Genomic DNA, 12,079 nt, shown 5'->3' with positions numbered 1-12,079 from the left:
CAAGTAAATAAATAAACAATCCTAAAAATTTAAAAAAAAAAAAAACTGAGCTATAGGTAGTAACTCCATGGGAGCCCAAAGCTATCTTTTCCTCTTCCAGTCCACAAGAGCATGAAATTATAGCCTTTCCTACAATGAGATCTTGCCAGAACAAAGCAGAAGCCAGCAGAGGAGAATGAGTCCCGGCTCCATGAGCCCCCTTAAACAGAGCTCAGTTTCTGCCTCCCAAACAGGTTCTCCCAAGGCTATATTATATGCTATGCATATTATTTCATTTATCTTCTTAGTCTCTGATCTTCAACTATAATCCACATAGGAGAAAAGATTCTTAAAAGGTATTGCAAAGCAAATATAGGAATCTGAAAAGTATACCAACATGGTTTGGTCCAGTGAAGAGGCAAAGGTTCCTCACTGTACATTGACACCTGAAAGATAATCCTACTAAAGCAAGAATATGATCATTTGTCTCCACTGTTGGTCCTGAGCTATCTAGAAATGGTTAAACCATGCTGGGCATATTCTGTCAGTATGCTTGAAAATATGTACTATATATATTTTTTAAGTTTCTATATTAAAGAGTAAAATAGAAAAAATATTTGGTGCCTTAAAGGAGATAAATTTTGATTATTTGTAATAGTCACCTCTGGAGAACACTGTGACTGTCCTTGAGACCAAATACAAAAGTGGACAGAAAGACAGAGTTCAATGTAATATTTTTTGGACATTTTTCATCATACAAATACTAAGCCAGGTTCTTAATGTTTCATTTGTTGTAATTCTTACAACAGCACCATGAGTGCTAATAGTGTGCCCAAGTTAACAGCTGAGAAACCGAAGCTTTAAAAAGGTTAATCAGTTAATCTGTTTGAAAATGGCAAAGACCAATCGCAAGCTCTCTGGCCCTAGAAATTGTTCCCTTAATGACTCCATTATGGCACAAACTTCCTTAAAAAAAAAAAAAAAGTATCCAAAGTATCTACCACAGGTAAAATCCAAGATAAACACGAACTTGTGTATTTTTGTTAATGTTTTTCACCCCAAATATTTTAATAAGGTTTGTATATCCAAATTCAGTCTAAATATTTTACTCAGAGGTAACTGTATATACAAGATGGCTAAAAAAATATAACGTTTACAACTGTGATATTTTTGCAGTTGCCAACTATTTTATAATTCTTGATGAAAACTGTACTAATAGATGATATGTCATAATCATTGATGATATAAAAGGTATTAGATCAACAAACCTATTTCCTTGGCATGAACAAGATTAAGTCTTTGGTGCATTGATTTGATGGTTGATCTTAGCCAAAGATGCAGAATCAAAAATGGTGTAGAGAAGACCTTTGTTACCTCTTATGGAAAATAGCCTACCAAGGTCTTATTAAAAAAAAAAAAAAATGGAATGGAAGCAAAATTCTAATTCACAGTGTACGTGTAGTTTTTTTATATTCCTTCATATTAATTAAAAGATGAGAAATCATGGGTGATTTGGGCTCAAAGAGACAACTACTGGTCATTTTTTATGCTATATCCATGTTCTGATTACCAGAATAGTATTTCTGTTCTTTTCTTCTTCCCAAAACTATAGAGCCCTATAAAATGCAGAGCCACAGAAACTCCTGTGCAGAGACCTGATATTATTCAGTATCTTCCCCCAAATTCTCCTAGTACATCTCATTTTTGTATTGCAACATTTCTAATATTCTAGTGCTGGCTTTTTAAATGATCATTGTAAATTTCCCAAGCTAGAGCATGGAGTAGCTTTCAACTATGAAGAAACATCAATGAACCAAGAAAACTCATTTCACATGTGGGTCACACGTCACAGAATATGGGATAGATTTCTGGACTGTTAGACTGAGGAAGAGGAGGGGATGGGTGCCATATTACCCAGATCCAAAAGTTCTTTTGAGAAAGCTGTTTGATAAGGTAAAAAGCCTTGGCTAAAACAATTATTTCATTTTCCTGATGCCAGAATGATTCTACAGTTCAGAAATGTCAGTAATTAACAACCAAATCAACTGTCAGAGACATCTTAGGTATATGAAAAGGATAGTTGGGTACGTTACACAGAAACTGATTATTTTGGTATTAAACGAATGGTACCATTGGTATTACATAGGATTTTATATTTGATTTTCATTTACAAGACATTTCAGAGGGGTGGGGGATGTGCACATGTGTGTATGTGCTGCGTATTTTAATAGATGATCATGGTACTATTTAAAGCTAATTTTCTAAGCCTCAGATTTAATCTCAGCATTTTTAAGGAAATTATAATGACCCATGAAATCTCAAGCCCATAAAGCAGTTTGCTGGTTTGTCACAGGAAGCTGTCTTAGAGCAACACCTAGTGGTTCCTTGGCCTCTTTAAATGAACACTCTGGAATTAGGAAGAAGCAGTTAAAAAAAAATGCTTCCTCTTAAGAAATTTTAAGTAAGATGGAAATGTTTAGGATAATGTACACTCTCTGCTTTTTCATGCCTATTTAAAGTTCCGTTTAATTTCTATTTGGTACAACTTTCAATCAAAATGCTGACTTCTATCAATTTGGTGATTCTATCACATGGTTAAAAAGAGTAGTTTATTGCAAAAACCAAAGTATAGATATCTTGCACAAAGACATTATTCTATGACCAAAAATAACTCCATGAAAAGCTGTTAGTAAAAAGAGGCTAACTATAAATTTCAAATAACATATGTAACTGCGACAGAAAGATTTAGTAAGGCTTTTTTTTTTCTTTTAAATCATTGAAAACCATGAGGTTAATTTGAGCCAACATATTTTTAAACATGGATCTTTGGAAATTATCGTGCTCGTTTTATGAATTTTGTAAGAGGATTCGGGAACAAGTCTTATAATTCTGTGAAAATCTTTTACCCTGACGGATGTGGTGGGGAGTTTATAATCCTTTTTTGTCAGGTGTGATATTGAAATCCCTTCACCTCTTCCAATAATATAATCACGAATGGGGAAATTCTACCGTAATCATTTACAGTGTCTGTGGAGGTCTGCAAGATCACAATCTCCAAATTGATTCAAGAAATGTTGACATTTATACCATTCCCTGGTCATGTTATAATCATTGTCAGCAGCATGAATTTGTGAGGTTTTTATTTTATGATCTTGTCAAAATCTCTGTCGCAGAAATGAGACTGAAAAAGTTTAATGCTTTATGTGCTTGCTGAGAGATGATAATAACCGCAGCTTTCTCTGACCTCCTCGGTGTTTCAGAATTTAGTGGCTGGTTAGTTCTCCTCACTCCTTTTGCAGTCTCAGCAGCCTAAGAAGCCAAATCATCAACCAATTGAAATGCAGAGTATAAAAATGGTTCAGAGCCTTCTCTCCTGCAAGAAACCAGGCTCGCAGCACCATCTCTGATCTCTCCATAGGAAAGGGGGTCATGTTAGGCATGTAATTTCAACCTCCCCTAATGGCACTTTAAATAAATGGATGACGAGCAACACTAGGACTTCTAACAAGAACATTAAAATGTTCAGTGAGCTTCACAATCAAGATAACTGATGTTAAAACCAAGTACAAAAACAAGTACTGTTAGGCAATGTGTATCACTAAAATTCACTACAGTACCTTAAAACGTGTAGCCCGGCCAGAAGTGTTTCCTGTCTTTCTTCCTGTACCTCAGTTGTTTTCCTAGAATACGAATGCCAGAATCATGGATTAAGCTTTGGGATCAACACAGTAACCAGAGAGGTTCAACTTTACTTTAGCACATTCTGCTGGAAAGGCACTGCCAATACCATCAAGGAATCCCCATTGGAATATTTAATACCTTTCAATATCATCCTATTATCTTTCAATACAGAAAAGGGAAGTTTTTATTCCAAGGTTATTTTCATCCAGGACCGCAGGTCAATGCCCTCTGCCACCTGCCTAAATCTATCTCATCACACTGACTCGGAGGGCATCCTTTTAACACTGTCGGAACCCCGATTTCAGGCTAAAAACAGCTGAGTATATTCTATTAGTCTACCAAAAAAGTCAATTAAAAACAATTTCAGGAAGTATAACAAAAAACATTTAAAACTTTCCACAAATTCTTTTGTGAAGTAGGATGAGTTATTAGTTTAACTACATAAAGACAGAAATCAAGATTTTGTTTTCACAGTTGATTACACTGTAGGTGTCATTTGGCTGCTCCTTCCTATCTGCCTTCTACTTTCTGTACAAGATACATTTGCCTTTATACCAATATATTTTTGAATATAATTGGTTGTGACTCAAATATGAAAGCATTTTGATTGTAATGTAAGTCTAAATGGTAAATAATGTGAGTTTCATTCTCACTTGCTTCAGCCTAGAAATTGTACATTTCTTCCTCGCATTTCACCCATGCATACCTCACGATTTGATTTGTGAGTTTAAAAAATAAGGTGTCAGTACAAATGGAATGCTCATATCCTTATTCTACACAAACTACTTAGAATCAGTGTCAATGCGGGGTTATACTAAAGATGATGTTCTAAGATTAATTCCCTATATTCTGGAACAATATGTATATATTGAGAGAACTAAGCCTGCTTAAAAGATCCAAATGAGTTTAGTATTCTGCATTTAGAGAAGCCCTAGTAAAATAGCTGAAAGAAACACCAAATAGTCCTAAAAAACATCTATTGAATTCATACTCTCCAGGCAATGCTTTCTAAAATGTAGAATTTCATCAGTTCTGAATTGAAAAGATTGATCTGCTTGTCATGTTGAATAGACTCTAAAAGTAGTTTAAGCAACAATTGACCCTGAGCACAGAACCAGCGAGTCTTCTGGGCTTCGGGCTGAAGGCAGCTCCAGATTTCTAAGATAGCTGAAATTGTCTCTGTTGTGAAAAACAGCAAAGCAGCTCACAACATACTGAAATGCTCAAGAGGATTTTCATAATTACAGCTAAGAGAAATGAGATTTACTGGAAGCTGCGTTTACATCAGTATGGCTGTGTCTTTCCTCACAATTCCTCATGCTTAAAAAAAAATCAATTCCATCCACTTTCCATAATTCCATTTGCTTCCTTTTTTTTTCTTCTGAATACCAGCCACTAAATTTAAGCCATATTACAAAAGGCAACTGTGAAATTTTTTTTTAATTTGTGATTAATCTATTTCTGCTACCAACTTGCAATTTTTGTCAGATATTTCACAGTCCGCTCATCAAAAAAGACATAGGAATATGCCAGAATTCACATGCTTTAGCCAGGTGAGAGTCAAAGGAGAACAAAATATAACATATATATTTTTTTTTCATTCTATCATATAATGATAATGATAAGATAATACAAAAATGCATTCTCTAAATGAAGAATATTCCATATGAGCTATACAAAAGATGCGAGCTGAATACTAAAATGTACCATCATGATATGTCAATAAATGTTACGTTAAGAACATAAACAACACACTGTTACATTATTTTATAGTAACAATTCACATTCCTCTTTGACTGGTCAAGGACCAGTTTCCTCTCTCTGTTCTTACAGCTCCTTATAAAGGGAATTAGTTGCCCTCCAGCTGAGCTCCCGAGGTTAAGGGATGGAGAGAAGGAAGCAGGCCGCCACTGACACACCCATCACCGCAGACCTGCTGGCTCACCTGGTGGGTGTGCAACAACATCAGGGCTTGCACCTGATTGCCTTGCCTGGCTCCTACTTCAGCTTCTCTGACTCCTGGCCCAGGTGCTTTGGTTTAACTCCATGACAAAGGCCCAGCTTCTATAGGACCCCCTCACCACTAAGGGCAGAGGCAACAAGAGCAAAGCAGGGATTCCAGCTCATGTTTGTGGGTTCCAGCCTGTCTGGGATCTTCCCTTCCAAACTGCCCACTGTGTGCCCTCGGAGCCCCAGCATCAGATGTGGAGACAACAGCCTTACAGAGACTGTTTAACCAGTCTACAATCTTGTCAGCAAGTTCCATATAACAAACAAACATACAAAATTTTAAATACACACACAAATACACACACATGGTATTAATATATAATATATGGGTATATGTTATATATACACATACAGATTTACACAGTCTGCTTCTGAGGTTAAACCCTGAGTAATACAGAATTTGGTTTCAAGAAACAAGTGTTTGAAAAACCTCATCCAGATAATAAGTATTTGTTGTTGAATATTTTAGTGACATTTAAATCTTGGAATAATTTCATGTTCACACTGAATAGGATTCCTGAGGTTTTCAAGATTGGCTCTTTTCACATTAACTGAGACCCCAGGAGTCATGTTATAGTCGTGATCCAAGGACTGGCGCACTAATGTTTGAACATATGTGATTTTTAAAGGAAAAGGAGGCTTTGGAGAATGCCCAGACACAGAATGGAAATTACCCCGACAAGGACAGAAATTGGCCAGCAATTGGATGGTAGGCCCACCCTTGTGGTAGTTGGTCCTGGTGATCAGTTAAATCAAGAAAAACTGCAGCTGACTGAGTCTCTTATTCTGCGTTCTTTCAACGCCTTATATAGTAATGAGGCTTTAAATATTAGAAGATGAAGCAAATGCCACCATCTAGTAAAAAGTTACAGAAAACATATGAGAAGATAAATCTACATTTTCAACACACTGCTTTGGGTCTGAATAATTGCTATTCTTCCTTCAGAGCACAGCAGATTGGTTCATTTTTATAAGTACCAGTTAGGGACATTGGGTTGATTCCTACCCAAAGGCAGTAATTTTCCACTAAATCATAATGATGTTTCAGATCCTATCAGCAGCAACCATAGTCTTTTCTATACCTGCCATTTTTCTAGGAGTTTATAATCTGGCAATGATACTTCTGGCATTCCGTTCCTTAAACTCAGTAGCAATTGTTCTTCAACTGTTTTGTCACTTATTTTCAAAAATTAAATTTGCTGAATTTTAGTTTTACACAAGTTAAACAGAAAGAAATTTTATTTAATATGGCTCCAGTCCAAAAAACATTTTGTGTAAACAGTATTTTGAGAATTTTACTGTTCTGATTAACTATTCCATAAACTAAATTGAGCCAAAAAAATGTCCCCCTCCCCAAATTTAATTTTCCTTTTTTTGTTTGGAACACACCTTATTGCATCATAGATAAATCTCATTTTAGAATGCATCTAATCCGTAGGCCTGCAGCTAGCTGTCCTTTCAAACAACTTTCCATCGTATTCCTTATTAGATCATTAAACTATCACAAACTCTTGGTCATACTACTACAAACTGATTTTCCTACAATCCACAATGCTGCTGTTATCCTGATTAAAAAGACAGTATGAGAAATTAAGGTTTACTTGTGACTCTAATGCACTAACAATTAAGCTTGTCTCATTGTTGACCAATTTTAATAGAATTCAAAACCAATATGACTATGCTGAAGCTGTGTTTATTTTATATTCTACTTTTTCCACTAGTCAATTTTATTGTAATATATCTTTCTGACATTTCCATAATAAAGAATGCTCTACCTAGAGATGCAGTTTATCCAAATTCAAACTAGACCGTTGTTCCTTCTTGCATTGTTTGCCACAGCCCCTGCATTATTAAATTGCAGCATCTTTTCCTAACATATTCAGCATTTATGCTGCAAAAGTTCAGATTGTTCCATTTAAGAAAAAGAAATTATTCTTCAATGTCAGCCAACAGCAAAGTAAAACTACAAAAATCTGAGATGCCTGGGTGGCTCAGAGGGTTAAAGTCTCTGTCTTTATCTCAGACCCTGGTCCCAGGGTCCTGGGATCAAGCCCTGCATTGGGCTCTCTGCTCAGCAGGGAGCTGGTTTCCCCCTCTCCCTCTGCCTGCCTGTCTACTTGTGATCTCTCTCTTTGTGTTAAATAAATAAAAATCTTTTTAAAAAAATACAAAAATCTATTAAAAGGAAAAAGAAAGAAGTAGTGATATTAAAGATAAAGAAGAACTGTGAGTCATTATTTAGTCATTTTGATGGGAGGGCATTGGTATCAAACATCATTAAACCACTAGGGAACACAGTATGCATTAATCCTCCGCCTTCTCTAGTTTCTTAGCTCCTATTTTATTTTTAATGATAGTTGGGAAACAATCTGTTATTTTTTAAATCTAAATGAGAAGAACTCAACTTTTCTCTTCATGCTTTAATGCCTACTCCTCCTAAGGAGAAAAGATATGGATCTTCTTTTACTAAGAAATAGAATCCTTTTCATAAGGATGGTGAGTACTGTTTTCACTATTCCCTAGCCATGTAAGCTTTAGGTAAAATTCACCTAGAATTCCAATCAAAAGATGGAATTTACCAAGTCTGTACCACCAAAGTGATCTAAATCAACCTTTCTCCTCTTCAATTTAAGAGTCAGCACCTTCACTGATTTTGAACACCATAGCCTTAGAGTCCACTCATTAAGGTGCTTATTAATGCACTTGGTTAAATTAGCATGATTATTCTAAAAACAAAAACAAAAAACCAAAAAACCTTCTGAACTGTGAGAAATAAAACCCTAAGTGATATCAAATAATAATATCCAGTATGCCAGGCACTTTGAAGAATGTAGTAATATAGAAGACATAGGCATTGTCTTCATACTCAATTTAAGGAAATAGGACATAAGCATTTTTCAACTTTGGCTCTACTAGCAATTGGAAACATAGTAGACTTTGCTTCCATAATTGGTGTAAGAACAAAGGAAAAGATAACTACCATAGAAAAACCAAATAGCACTGTGGAAAATAAGCAATGAAGAAATTCAAAGACTAGAGAAAACAAATTGGCTTATGATAATTAGGAAAGGCTTAATAGCAGTAAAACCTGAATATGGTAGACCAAGATTAGTAGAGAGGGATGAACAGGGTGCTCTAGGAAGATGGAAAGATGTGGTAATAGAAAACCCCAAATTTTTAGTGGTATAAAACCACTGCTCTTATTTCCTGCTTGTGTAAGAGTTCAACGAAGATATCCCTGGTTGATGTTTCCTCCATACACAATTTAGGTATCTAAGGTCATTCCATTTTGGAGTCTCAATGTCCCCCAAGGCCTCAGAGTCTTTTCCAGCCAACAGAAGGAAAGAAAGAGTCTGGAGAACATACATCCACTTCTCAAGCACAATGGCGTGGAACAGACATACACCACTTCAGCTCATGCTGCACTGGTAAATACAGTACAATGGCCATACCAGGATTTAAGCAGACACTAGAAAATGTAGCTCCTGCCTGAATTGTCACTTTCAGTGACAACTCTAGGCTTTAAAGGAGGAAAATGCATTTTGATGGACTGCTCTCTATCTCTGTCACACCAAGCCTGCCAAGAAAGTACAGAAGGTGAAATGTTCTTTTTTTTTTTTTTTTTTTTTTTTTGCAGTCACCCAAACGTGAGAGTTCCTTAAAGGTACTACAACAGGCTGGAATGCACAGAGCTGGGGAGCATTCTAAGTCAGAGAATGAAATAATCAAAGCAGCATTCAAAAAAAGAAAACAGGCAGCAGTATCCAGCAGGACTGCAAATAGAATAAATATTTTCCAGAACAGACAACATAGCTGGCAAAGGGCATAGAAAACCTTGATCAGAATTTGAGGTATATTCCTAAGAAAGGAAGTTGATGCATGATTAGAATGGAGGATGGAAAGGAGGAAAAGGAGAGAGGGAAGTGGAAGAAAATATTGAGCATTCAACCTTATATGGTAGTACCCCTAACAACAAGTAGGAAGTAATTTCAGAGAGAAGAAGATGAGTCCAGGAACATGTTCAAAAACTCCATGGGGGCATCTACAGAGCGCTGTCTAGCTTGTGGTCACACAGGGCAAGGTGAAGATAAGGAAGGATCAGGAGAAGAGGCCTCTTTCCTGACTCTCACTACTTTGCAATTTTTTCTAGGCTACAATAGTATCTACAAGAGGCAAACTAACTATTCTGTGACATGGCAAATCCATTCTTTTTGCCCGTCTACACAATCGATACCAATCGCCACAGCCAAATTGATCTGGCTGCAACTCACATCAATTCTTAGAAGACTGAAAGGAATGGATTGGCCATGCCATAGGCCAGCCATTTTACATCCTCAGACATGCCCTATTCTGCCTTAAGAGTTATTAGGCCAATGGAAGAGGAATTCAAGGTCTCCATTCTGTTCTTTTTTTTTTTCAAGATCTGATGACACTTTTTTTTTCCAGATTTCACAGCTGCCTGAGTAATTCTGATGCAAAAAATTAGGAATCAATTTCTTTCCATTTTTTTTAAAGTCAAAGCAATTACATATGACCATCTTGTACATGCAAAACTTTGTCTTGGATAAAGAAAGTTTCTTAAGTGAGGATATGCAGATAGAGAAAAGATGCACACAAATACAAAATTAATTTGCAACCATATACACACCCCTTTCAATCCTATTAGAAGAAAGTGATGTAATAAAGTCCTCTGCACTAGGTACTGCTCAAATGTAGTTAATACACTTTGCATTTCAGATTAGCCCAACATAAGTATTATATCTCCATTTTAAAGGAGCTTAATAATTTGCCCAAAGTGATATACATAGTTAGTGACAGAGGTGGCAATTAAAGCTTTGGTATGACCCAAAACTAAGTGCATTCTGACTCTACAAAGCCTTTCCCGTGGCTCTAATTAAAGCAGCCAGGTGAAGAGCTCATTCTTGTTGTCATATGACCAAAATACTCAAACCAGCGTCCTGCACTCCTTTAAATCGGACAAAGAGAATCAATTCATTGGGTAAGAACAGCAAACATCTCCCTGGACACGTATTCATGCTAAGGTGGAACTGAATGATTATTTTGAACCCTGACCATAGTGAAGGATAAGAAAGGAAACTCCAATATACTCCTGGTTCATCAGTCTTGTGAGTGAAGCAGCCTGGAATTTGCCAAATGTAGTTAGATGTGTCCTTGACAAGGCAGAAAAATACACAGTCATCTACTTAGGAAGCAAATCTGCTGTGAGGTCCCTGTCAGTCTGTGGCCGGTAAACACATTTCTCTCTCTGCTCCTCCATGGACAAGCTGAACCCAGAGAGCACAGCAGACCCCAGCAGGCTGGTGTCCCCAAGGCCTGAACAGGACACTGCAGTATTTCCAAGATTGCCTCCAGTAGGTATAGTATGTGTCCCCCCTATACAATTACTTGAGAACAGAGCCAAGGCAGGAGTGCGGAGCCAGTTCGGAATATAATTGCCCATCCAAATGGGGTTAGGCAAAGAGGCTCCAGATTTAAAGTTAATGTAGACAGAGATTAAGGAAAAGCTGAAGGGAGAGGAGGTATGAAGCTGAGCCAAGGGGCAGTTAAGGTTGTGTTGTTTTTATCTAGTGTCAGAGCAGAGCCAAAAGAGGATTTTAAACACTGGCCATGGAGCAAAAACATATTTTACCTTGCAAGCTGAAATATCCATGAGCTGTGAAAGATCAAGAAAAATAAAAAAAATATTGTTATTGCAAGGGCATCACAGAGAGAAGCACCATTTCAGAATCACCCCTGAAACAAATAACAGAATGAGCTCAATCAGCTTCTCTCCAAGCCTCTGCTGCGCTCCCTCCCCCTACACACACTCTAGGTCAAGTTGCAGATCATTTCTTTCCTCACACTCACTTGAGTGTGTGCCCTTTCTTTGTATTACATTTCCTCAACACTATAAAATAAACTGTGCTATGGAGTGTTTTAATTTCCTATCATCTTCGGAAAATCATGCTAATAAGACATTTAGTGAAAGGAGTAGTTGCCCAATAAGTGATAATAATCTTTTATGAGGGCCGCTGTGAAAACTATGAACAAACATGTTGACCTTGAAAGTTCCAATCTTACCGTGAGTGCAAGAACAATGACACAAATATTCATTCAGATGAATGCTTACCACGCTTGGTCTTATCGTTCTGAGCTACCCACATTTCAATTTCCTAGTTATACTCAGAAACTATGGTTTGTGATGGAAAGCAAAAGGATACTGTTGCTATGGTAGCAAAAACTTTTTTTTCTCCCTCAAAAATAGTATATCAGAGACCAGTGAGAAAAAAATAATACTAACTGCACTTGCAGAAAAAATTAAATCTAAATACAAGTTCTTAAAATTTTATCAACTGCTATTTTCATAGCGTTCCATCTTCACGTGTAAGGGTGTTTTACGATGGGCTTA

Source organism: Mustela lutreola, chromosome 6 (assembly GCF_030435805.1).
Source record: "Mustela lutreola isolate mMusLut2 chromosome 6, mMusLut2.pri, whole genome shotgun sequence".
Lineage (NCBI taxonomy): Eukaryota > Metazoa > Chordata > Mammalia > Carnivora > Mustelidae > Mustela > Mustela lutreola.
The sequence above is the reverse complement of the archived record's forward strand: the minus strand, read 5'-3'. Positions refer to the sequence as shown.